Consider the following 11156-nt stretch of genomic DNA (forward strand, 5'->3'; position numbering starts at 1 on the left):
TCTGGATGGGCTGGGTGACCTGGGAGCTGGATGTGCACAAGGCTGGTGTGGGCAGCACCCCTGAGGCAGCAGTGCCACCAAGATGCCACTCCATGTCACCATGGGGCTGCTCCTCTTCCCACAGGGAGTCCCAAGCCAGGAGTCCCAAGCCAGGCTACACACATGCACTTGGTAGATTTGGCAACGCTGAACACAAATCATGGCACCACAGCACCCATGTACCATTTCAGGATTAGCTGAAATTGGGAATCAAGACTCATGATTTCTACACACAGTTGTTATTTCTCAGGGTTTTACATTTTTTAAAGCCAAAATCACTGCCAGTCATTTAGTACCATAAAACTGTACATGTGCACACATACACACTCCATATATGCAAAATACTTTTCCTTACCTGGTCAGAGAGACAGCTGAGCTAGACAAAGACACTGACACACAGCTGCTCTAGCCCACAGCAAAGTGCAGTGGATGGAAATAGACACCACAGCTCAGTCTTCATAGTCAAAACACATCACTAAGGATGGGTTTGGGAAGAAATCTTAGGTATCCTCAATCTGCCTTCCTTCCCACTGTTTACAAACCACAGTAATCTCAGGACTGAGTGAAGACTTCATTGTTTTTGGAGTATGTTTTGAGGAACATTTGGGCTTTGTCAGCAGCTCACACAAAAGGAGGTGAAATTGAGGCAGTTTGAACACTTGTCCTCAGCTATAAGCACTCACTTCATGACTCTGAAGTCCAGCAAAAACTCACTTTTCTCTGTTTCTGGAGGCACATTGATATTTACTCCTGTATATTCCAAGTTAGCCATAATGCTGCTGCCTGCTTTATCATCAGTTAAAGTCACAAAATGCAAAAAAGAAACCAAAAGGATTACATACTTACACACAATACTATTTCAATTCAAAAGTTAAGGTGCTTTTGCCCCTTTAGGCCTGCGTTGGGGGAAAAAAAATAAAGTTCCTGCAGGCAGGGGGGTCAGAGCCTGGCCAGCCAGCAACACCCACTGCTTTCTAGCACATTGTTTGAGCTCTGAAGCCTCTTGGCTGTGGCACATTGCACAGCCTTTGTGCTTGATCATTAAATAAAACGACCTGTCAACACTGTACCCTGGCAGCTCTGTAAAAAAAAGGATTTGAAAGGCACATCTTGGGCAGGAAGGATACATCCAAGAACACCAGCACTGCTGTTGTGTACTTCAGAGAGCAGACACTGTTTTATCCAGCATCTCTAGAGCTTCAAAGGGAGCACCTGCTTCATCTCTACAGCAGTGAAATTCCAGGTATTAAGCAACATTCCCTTCTTTTACAAGTCTGAACATTATTAGATTCCAGGACTCCTTGTTCATCTTCTGTCTTAAATATCAATACTAACACTATTTGTGGGTATCACTGAACAGTAATTGCCTGCTTATTGTTCAAGTAACTTCAGACTTCCAGATATAGGATTTCTAAGTTTACCAAGAAAAACAAGTCTGTTTCAAAATACTCTTCAAATTACTCAGGGCTCAATGTTAGAGATAAGTATTCTAAATTTACTTATGTACACAAAATACAGGCCAAAATACATTTACTCCTCTGAAGACTGAGGAGTAAACCTGCAATATTCAGGGATGTGAGAAAAGCAGAATGGATGCAAAACACTAAAAACTACACATATGCCTGTTGTGGTAGAGTGCAAAATAAATTAAAACAGTTTCATCCTTACTCCAGTCTCTACTGGACACTTACACTGGATGGACTGAAGTGTTTAGTCCTAAGCTACACATGAATAGAGGAAGATGCAGCCCCATGGACTTCAAAAACCAGATAATTCTTGGGATGGGCTAATGTGTAAAAAGAGACAGATAGAAAGAGCTGTTGGAAAACAAAGGATTTTCAATTTAAGTTTACTATTCTGCTTGGAAATGGAAGTGGAACAAATGTTGATTTCTTTCTAACTTCCATAGCAACCCACTCACACTGAAGTGATTGTGACTCAGAAGCTGTTTTCTTTAAATGCAGCCATATGGCTTTTAAACACTTTTGGTTCTATGCCCAGATACAGAATCATTATTTCTTCATTTTATTGTCCTGATAGTCTCCAAATAACCAAAACTTATAATTAATATGAATGTTACTCAAGTTAATCAGAAATTATATTTCTCAGGCTCCTGCAAGGCATGCCCAAAGGGCTTTACTTTTTACTTTAGAAAAATAAAGTGTTAACAGAAACCAAAACTACAGATATGTCCAGAAACCCAGGTTTTTCAATTTTTAAATACCCTGTGCATGCAATTATGCAAAAAAAATCTGATCCTTGTTTATAATTTACTATTTCATTGCCCTTAAAAGTTCACATTTCTCAAGTGAGGGTTCAAGCAATGAACAGCAGTTGCTGTAAATGTATGCTCAAAAGTCTGCACTACACTTCTATTAGAGTACAAAGTCTACAAAGACTGAAACACAGCCACTTTTATTATACTAGACTTGCTTAGAGGTACTTAATATTCAAAAGCTGCATTACAACTTCACAATGTTATTTAAAATCAAAGCAAAATAACATGATCATGGTCCATAATCCTTTTCCTAATTTTAGGAAGACATTTTGCATTCTAGACTATTTTGGCATAATAGGTTCATTTTTCTACAATCTGGTAGTTATTAGGTGGTTACAATTTGATAATTATTAGAAAACAGAAACACATAGAACTACATCAGTAAAGGTCAGCTCACAGATCAAGACTACCTTGTTATCACAGAGGGTTTAGAACCACATAAAGAATATGTCACAGCACAGGAGCCCTCACATCACCCACTTTGAAAACAAACTGTTTCAAGATGTTGTAGCTGTGTTTCTTTCCAATGCCATTAACCAGGATTTCATAAAACTGAAAAATTTACCATTCCCATCACATTTTAGCACAATACCACAAAATAGCCAGTCCTCAAATATATCTGGTTTTCCAATTGAGTGACTACAATGTCAAAATGGACACTTGAGAAAAGCAACACCCCTTTTTGTACAAATACAATTTACATCACAGAAAAATTGGCTACTACCTGCAAAACACTCATGACACTTTGCTGCTCAAGACCTACACAGGCTGCCAGGTTGGCTTTTAGGATCTGTGGAGACAACACACAGAAATGCCATAGAAGTTCCCAGCAGAACTGCAGTGCACAGTTGTCATCCAATTCCAACCTCTAAAACTGCACCAAGCAAGACTGAACACCATTATCCTTCCAAACAGCCAAGAACTCTTTCTGCAGCCCAAAAATGCCTCTGGAAATGGATCACACACTGACCAGCCCCATGCTTGTAGCCAGAGACTGGAGTAATAGGGAACAGAGAGGCTCTAGCAAAAAACATACAGCATTTTCCACACTTGAGGAGTAAATTAAGGATGTGGAAATCTCAGCCTGCATGTATGTCCTGAAGGCCTGATAAAGGAATTCCTCAAAAAGGGATGCCTATCCACTTCTCTTTAATTTCAGCACCTCAAAATGACATTTTCCCCTTTCCCAGTTTGACACAGCACACAAACATGTTTTATTCTAAACATATATTAAAAAGCACAATAGCCTGCTTTTACCTCTCTTGTTAGCAGCTCTCAGATCAGAAACATGCAATAATGCTTCATTTTTCAGAACTGAAAACCTACTAAGACATTTTCTTTTGCCTGTCTGCTTCCCCACAGCTGTTATTATGCACCACCATCAGTGACTGAGACAGGGGGAAAAAAAGGAAATTATTTATAGCATGGCCACAAAAGCCTTTCTGAATATTGCAGATATCACAGCCAAAAAACACAAAGTACCCATGTCTATAATCTCTTAAACAGCTACTTCTCCACACCTGGAGAGCCAACAACACATACAAAGGGAAGATGCATTTCAAGGCACACTTCGATCACTGAGCACATGAAAACAGATTCTGGATAATCCCTGAAGGCATCAAGACATCATTTTCCAAACAGAATTAGACTTCTCAGCTGAAGTCCTTCTGATTTTTCTATCCCTATTTCTTGTCAGCTCTTCACAGAAGTTCATCCCTTGATCACACAGCCTTTTTCTCTCACTAGTGCCATGCAATGCCATGCCAATAGCAAATTGCAGTAAAAGATCTTCACTTACCTTGCCCTTGTCCACTGATCTGGTGACCCCACAGCATGGGAATTACTGCCAATATCCAGTGCATCTTCCCTGCTACTCTGCCACTTCCTTGTCTTCCAGCCATTGCATTATTGGAAGCTACACAAAGAAATATTATTGAATGCTTTAGTTAGAACTCTTGGGAAATATAGCTTTGGGTGAAGGAAAGCAAAAAGCTCCCATAAATTTCCTCAGTACACATCTATAACTCTACTTTAATAAATACTCACTGGCAAAAATGCTTTTTCATTCAGAACCTCCCTGACTGTTTGCTCAAGACTGTCACCTCATAGGCCACTAGAAAATCAAAATAAGCTGCTTTGAAAATGCTTGAATTTCCCTTTCATACAGAAAGCCTGAGCTTCACAAAAAAAAAAAAAAACAAAAAAAACCAAAAAAACAAAAAAACCCAAAAACAGATCCAGCCAGGCTTAAAAGACCAGGACAAGCAGTACTTCACTGAGTGTCTTAGAAGTCTTATTGTATAGCATAGAAAATTTTTTGAGGCAAAGTCCCTCAGTTAACTTTAAAATTGATTTTACTTTTTTAATTTTGGGCTTTAAAACATTGAGATGTGTCAGCAGTTGCTTCTCATTGCGGGCTTTTAGGGACCAACTATATCTTCCAGCCACCACAAACTTTCATAATTTAGCATTATTTGGGTTGGAAGCAGTTTTAAAGCTCATCTCTTTCCAACCCTCTGCCATGGGCAGGGACATTTCCCACTATCCCAGGTTTCACAGAGCTCCCTCCAGCCTGGCCTTGAACACTTCCAGGGATTGGGCAGCCACAGCTTCTCTGGGCATCATCACTGGCATTGGCAACATTCACCTATTTATTATTCCACACCACACCTCCTCATAGCACTCTGACTCAGATCTGCTCCTTCAGAAGATCTGTTTAATCAAATACTGATTTGTCACAACTGCACCAATTACACAAGACTGGCTGGGAAAAAACAGAATTTCATTTCTAGTCCAAAGCACAGGCAGCTATTACAGAAATTGGTATATGAATGTTTGGGAAATTTATCCAACATGTGGGAAATGCTGCAGCAATAAGTACTATCTAAAAAGGTGGCATTGTAAAAACTTGTGTTTTTTTCCTATTAAGAGCTCTAAATCTTTTGTGAAGAGAACAATTAAAAAAATAAAATCAACTTGGAAAAAAACCCAGGGAAAACACTAAACTAACATAAGGGTATATGGGTATATTTATATATTGATTAAGCCAATACTTTTAATATTGCAACTGCAGTAATTTTTATAAAGAGTTACTTTCCAAACTCGTGGATGCAGCATCCATACATAAGAAAACATTCAACTGAAACTATAACCCATAATTCTCAATTCTGATCTATAATCTCCAGTGAAAAATCTCTGCTTTATGCATCTTAAAACCCCTATTTATAGGACTATTTACAGAATAAGAACCTAAGGAAGGCTACAAAAGCAGACATGTAGAACACTACACTTCATTTTCTCCCTCTCTCACCCACCTCACCTATGGAGGGAAGGCAGGCAGGGAAAGCTCCTGCAAGAGAGGATTTTGGTTGACTGGTTAAAGGGAAGGGGTAATTTTCCTGTTTGTTGTGACCCTCAGACTTCCACTTTTGCATTTAATCAGTGCTCTAACCACCAAGCATCTGCCCATGCACTTCCTTTAGCTGTTCAGAACAAAAATTGTCTTTTGCTTTAAAACTGGTGGTGGAAGGTAACAACGGAACCTCCCCATTGTCACAAACACCTTGATTTTCTTGTGAAGAGCATGTTTGAGGTCCCCTAAGCTGCTGTTGTTTCAGCAAAACAGTGCCCTCCCCAGCCAGCACACACAGCTCCTCTTTGTCCCCTCTCAGGCATAGGGAGGGAAGAGAGAAAGGGATGCTAAAAAGCTTTGTTTGTTTTGGCCTTGCCTTTTTTGGACTATTTAACCCCCACAAGAAAGGAGAAGTAAACGACTGAAAATGGGAATTACAAAGCAAAAAATTTAGAACAATAAATACAAATAAATGTCCTGAAATATATTCACATTAGCACTGCAAGGTCAAAGAAACAGTTTTGTAAAAATCAGTATCTTGAAAAAGAGATGTTCTGCCTCATGAATATTCTTTCCTCAAACTAACAGACACATTCTTGATGCTCAGCCCAAGCAAACAGATGGTATTCAATTAGTTATTTACCTACTTTGCAATTAATTAAAATGTCCAAGATAATTTTTGTTTTGACTGTGTCTACAGAAAGCTAGAGTTGCACAAAAAGCTGGCATTTGCATCTACAGCCCTGCTAGCTGTAATATAAATATTACAGCTCAGAAACCATTAATATATCCAAAGGCTTTTTCCAAGGGCACATAGGGATAGAACAAGGGGGAAAGGCTTCACACTCTAAGAGAGTAGGTTGAGATGAGATATTAGGAATAAATTCCCCACTTTAAGGCTTGTGAAGCTCTGGCACAGGATGTCCAGAGAAGTTGTGGATGCCCCATCCCTGGGAGTGTCCAAGGCCAGGTTGGATGGGGCTCTGAGCAGCCTGGGATAGTGGAAAGTGTCCCTGCCCATGGCACAGAGATGATGGAAACAAATGATCTTTAGGGTCTCATCCAACACAAACAACTCTGTGATTATATCAGAAGCTCACCAGGAAATGTTTAACTTTTAGAAAATCTTTTTTGGCTTGAAAGTCCATAACTAGTAGACAGAATAAAACAGCCACCTTAATAGCTCTAGACATTGTATCAATAGTATTCCAATTAAGAACAAAAGAGCAAAAACTGTAAGGTTTTATTTTGGATCCAAGAACCACTTTCTTCATAACACAGGAACCATCCCAAAAAGAAAAAGTTAGGCAGAATAGGCTGCAGGGACTGGGTGAAAGCTGCATGCCCCACAACATCACAAAACTCCAAAGAGAGGGAAGCTGTGACAGTGGTCACAGGGGTTTTCAGGATGAGGGAGGAGATGAGGATCTGACTCCATATTTCAGAAGGCTTGATTTGTTATTTTAGAATATATATTATAACTATAGTGAAAAGAATAGAAGCAAAAGTTTCATCTCAGAAGGCTAGCTAAGAATAGAAAGGAATGAATAATAAAGATTTATGTCTCAGACAGAGAGTCTAAGCTAACTGGGCTGTGGTTGGCCATTAATTACAAACATCCAAGATGGGCCAATCTCAGATCCACCTGTTGCATTCCACAGCAGCAGATAATCATTGTTTACATTTTGTTGCTGTAGCTTCTCAGTAGGAAAAACCCTAATGAAAGGATTTTCATGAAAAGATGTCTGCGTCATGAATCTAAGCCTTAAAGATATTATTCCTGTCATATTTCTTGTCTTCTGTGAGATAATTTGTGGAGGGAAAGAAGCAAAGAACAGCAACCGACAAACGTGTAATTGAAAATTCAAACTAGAGCTTCAATTTCCCAAGGAAAATTCAACAGGAGGCTTTCATTACAGAAGAAGAAAACCTCAGATTCAAATCTATTAATCCCCTGTGACTCCTGAGTCTCACTTTTCACACAGGTGCAGGCAAACGGGTTTATCTCAGACAAACACATTTTTAAATTAAAGAACACCTCTTCTAACAGAGAAGTACATTACCGTAAGAAAACTTAACTAGCAAGTCTGTAATTAACCTTTACAGCATCTGGGTTTACATTAGTGCTGCTTCAGCCCCTCAAGTACAGGAATAAAATGACCAAGGACAGAAGCAAGCCATAAATATGCCAAATCAACAGGAACAGCAGGTGCAACAGGTCTAGAGAGGCAGAAGGCAGGAAAAAGTCCTCTTTTTGCACCCTTCCTTTAGTTAGCTTGTAAAGAGGTGAACAGAAATTGCAATTAGACAAAATAATTTTTTAAAGCAAGTTTCTGTTGTTGCAAGGCCTGCTGAAGGAAAGCCAAGAGATACACAAATCACATCCTCTCAAAGGCACAAAAAAAATTATTAATTACTCTAACTCCACAGAGAATAACCTATTTTTTATATTACCCTCCAAAGTCACTATAAGAGAAAAAAATATACACTTGTCTAAGGGGGAAATAAAAAATTACCTGTAAATCTTTCTTCACCCTACTCCTTCTAATCCAACAATTCTCCCTACACAAGCAGAAAAAAAGCCCAGCTCCTCCCCCACACCCTTTATAGCCCATCCAACCAAGAGTCAGCTGAATCAAATAACATCTCAACTTTAATGCAGCTGTGCTCACACATATCCTGCACTAAAACACACATGGGGAAAAAAATACTAAAACAGCTACCACTGCATTCTATTTTAGTCTTTTTTTTCTCTCCTCTAAACCTGCGTAGATAACTCTAACCAATAAATAGCCATGAGACTCACCATCTTCACAGCCAAGAGAAAATGGAAAGAAGACCTTCTTCACATTTATTGACAATTAACAGCAACTAATTTAGAGTGAACCAGGTGCAGTCAGTTGGCAGGAAATCATGGAACGTGGATAAATCTGTCATATAAAGGACTCTAACAAAGTCTAAAGTTTGTTTTAGATGAGACTTCTGCTGAAGCAGTGTTGGCATGAAGAGCTGGGAGGCTTTCAGCTGCATTTCCAGAGATTTGTTACCACCTAAATAGCACAATCCATTAAAATCCATAGGCTTTGATTTGTGGGTGGCAACAACTTTCATGTATTTTGCTTTCTTACTGTTATTGCCTGGATTATTTTATAGGCTTTTGTCTCGTTTGAATCACTGAGTACATCAACTATGTAGACTCAAGTATCCTTTTTAGTACAGTTAATTTATAAGTTGCTCTACAAACTGCATATTTTTAAAATATTTATTCTATGCAAGCACACACTTCATAAATCTTTAGCAAATAACAAAAAAAAAAAACAAAACAAAAAAACAAAACAAAAAAAACAAACAAACAAACAAAAAAAAACAGCTTCCTGGTAAATCATGGGATTGTCACTTGCCTCATAAAAGTGGAAGTTACCATTGCAGGTGAAATAGAATTTGGCCACAAAACAATATTTAAAGAACAGTTTCCCTCTCCACACAGCATCTATGAAATATCAGGTATAGATAGTAGGAAGGGATAAATGGGTTCTCTGGCCATTGCTAATACAGCCAGCCTCACATATCAGCTGGATCTCTCTGAAATGGCAACATAACACAGGAGTTCTAGCAGGTACATTAAAAGTTTGCAAAGGAAAAAGGGAGAACAGGGGGAAATCAACCCCCAAAATACTGATAAAAGATCACCAAACCCACAAAATATCCTATAAATATTTTGAATGTTGATGTCTAATGAAAGTGTAAGGACAGACTAAATTTTTTCTAATACAAATTATAAAGTAGATGCATTTTTACAACCCTGAGACAAGACTCTGACCTCCTTTGTGTTGTCATCTGATCACAAGAGTTCCACACTGTTGTCTCCTATCACAAAAGCTCCATACCTTCTTGGTGTTTCTCGCGGTCACCTCCTTACAGCACCAACTCTTTCTTCTTCACAAAGCAAAACCAACTCAAGTTCCCTCTTCACCCAGCCACTCCACTCTTTTATAGCACTCTGTTTCTCATTGCTCACAGCTGTGGCCTGTTAAAGTCAGGCCTGTTCCTCATCTTTGGTAATTGGCCTAGCTGCAACTCCTTAGGGGTAAGCTTACTTTCTACACTATCTTTACTTTCTTATATTCTATCCCCTTACATCCTTGCATGAACAAAAGCCTATGGTACCAGCAGGCCTTTTTATATCTGTGGAGCTGAAACCAGAACCTGGTCTGATTCATTTAAAATAACTGAATTTATCACTCATGTGTAACTTTGCCTGTTACAAAGACTGTATTTTTAACCTCATTTCTGTTAGTGCATTACCAAAGACATTATGAATACAAAGTCTCTCAGAGGGCCATCTGTGGAACCAGATACCATCAGATAAGGACCTCCCTGCAGTATCAGGATTGTTTTGCCTGTTTAAATCCAGATGCAATACAAAAGCAGCAAAACAAGAGTTCATACCACACCAGAGGCTTCCAGTGCTGCCCTCGCTGGGCCAGAGCTCTCCTGCTCCTCATTCCAAGCTGCCAGACACCGTCTTTGTGCACAGAAGGCGAGCAGCCATGGGCTGAACAGATTACCTGGGACACCTGCCAGCCTGGAGGCAGCCATGGCTCAACTGAGATGGCAAATCCATTGCTGGAGCACAGATTCTTGTGACATCAGAAAAGGGGCCTCTGCAGATCATGGAATCACAGAACCTTAGAAGGATTTGAATTTGAAGGGCCTGCAATGGGCGCGACACCAGACCAGGTTGCTCAGAGCCCCATCCAGCCTGGCCTCGAACGCTTCCAGGGGTGGGGCAGCCACAGCTTTTCCTGTGCCAGTGCCCCACCCTCACAGCAAAGAACTTCTTCCTAATATCTGACCTAAACCCACTGTCTGTCATTTTAACACCATTCTCCCATGTCCTGTCACTCCAGGCCCTTGCAAATACTCTCTCTCCATCTTTCCTGTGGGCTCCCCTCACGCACGGGAAGGCCGCAATGAGGTCTCCCGGAAGCCTCTTCTGTTCCAGGCTGAACAATCCCAGTGCTCTCAGCCTTTGCCCTGGGCTGGCTGCAGCAGGTCCCTGTCCTTGCTGTGCTGGGAGCCCAGAGCTGGATGCAGCCCTGCAGGTGGGCTCTCAGCACAGGGGGCAGAGGGGCAGAATCCCCTCCCTGCCCTGCTGCCCACGGGCTCTGGGTGAGCCCAGCACACGGGGGGCTCTGGGCTCCCAATGGCCAGGCCAGGGCCAGCCTCTCACCCACAGCACCCCCAGGGCCTTCTCCCAGGGCTGCTCTGGGGCTGCTCATCCCCAGCCTGGATTGGTGCTGGGGCTGCCCTGACCCAGGTGCAGCAGCTTGGACTTGGTCTGTTAAACCTCATGAGATTCCCATGGGCTGCTACTTGAGCTTGTCCAGGTCCCTCTGGATGGCATCCCATCCTTCAGCTGTGTCACCCACACCCCTCAGATTGGTGCCATCTGCAAAACCTGCTGAGGGTTCACTCAGTCCATTC

Source organism: Melospiza georgiana, chromosome 2 (assembly GCF_028018845.1).
Source record: "Melospiza georgiana isolate bMelGeo1 chromosome 2, bMelGeo1.pri, whole genome shotgun sequence".
Taxonomy (NCBI): domain Eukaryota; kingdom Metazoa; phylum Chordata; class Aves; order Passeriformes; family Passerellidae; genus Melospiza; species Melospiza georgiana.